Genomic DNA, 702 nt, shown 5'->3' with positions numbered 1-702 from the left:
GATAAAATCTTCCTCCTTTAAATTATTTATGTTAGGTATTATGGTCAGAGGGACAAAAAGCTGGCTAACACACAGGTAGATAATAGAAATAGCTGTACACTGGAGTAAGATTACATTCTGAAAAGACCTGGTATTCACTCAAAACTGTAGGAGATGACTCCACATGAGGGATTAGGATCCGAGAGTATACAGGATATTTTTTTATATATAAGAGGAAGTTGGTCTCTAAGCATAGGTTGGAATACTTAGGTGTGTTGGTGGGAGATTAACATATTCATATGTGACCACTAATTTAAACCAGGAACCTACAAGATCCTTAAGAAAGAACCTAGACCTTGAGTAGAATTGCAAAGGCTAAGATAAACCCATCAGATATGGCTGTGGTCACAACACTGGGTGTTTGTGGTGCTGGGTATTGAACCCAGGGCCTCATGCATGCCAGGCAAGTGCTCTACCACTGAGCTACACCTCCAGCCCAACGGCTTTGTTTCAGTGGAAACTCCAGAGGTGCCATAGGGATTTAGGGCTATTACTCCTAAGATTTATTTGAAAGGTGACACTATTACAACCCGTGCTCTTGCTTCCAGGGAAAAGGGCAATACTGGCCGGAAGAGAAATTGTCCCAGAGGTTCTGTCTCATCCTCAGGCCAATGTCACAGAGGAGACATTACCGGCCTGGACTCTTTGCTTTTGAGGCAGTAG

At 43.0% G+C, this 702-nt stretch overlaps 1 non-coding gene across 1 annotated transcript; it reads right to left on the bottom strand.

Annotated features, from left to right (window-relative positions):
* Positions 1 to 400: 400 nt before the first annotated feature.
* On the bottom strand, positions 401 to 473 carry Trnaa-ggc. The gene has a single exon. It is a non-coding gene; the product is annotated as a tRNA-Ala (tRNA).
* Between the last annotated feature and the right edge of the window lie 229 nt (positions 474 to 702).

This window comes from Marmota marmota, unplaced genomic scaffold (genome assembly GCF_001458135.2).
Source record: "Marmota marmota marmota unplaced genomic scaffold, marMar, whole genome shotgun sequence".
Classification (NCBI taxonomy): Eukaryota; Metazoa; Chordata; class Mammalia; order Rodentia; family Sciuridae; genus Marmota; species Marmota marmota.
This window is presented reverse-complemented; position numbering and strand designations above follow the sequence as displayed.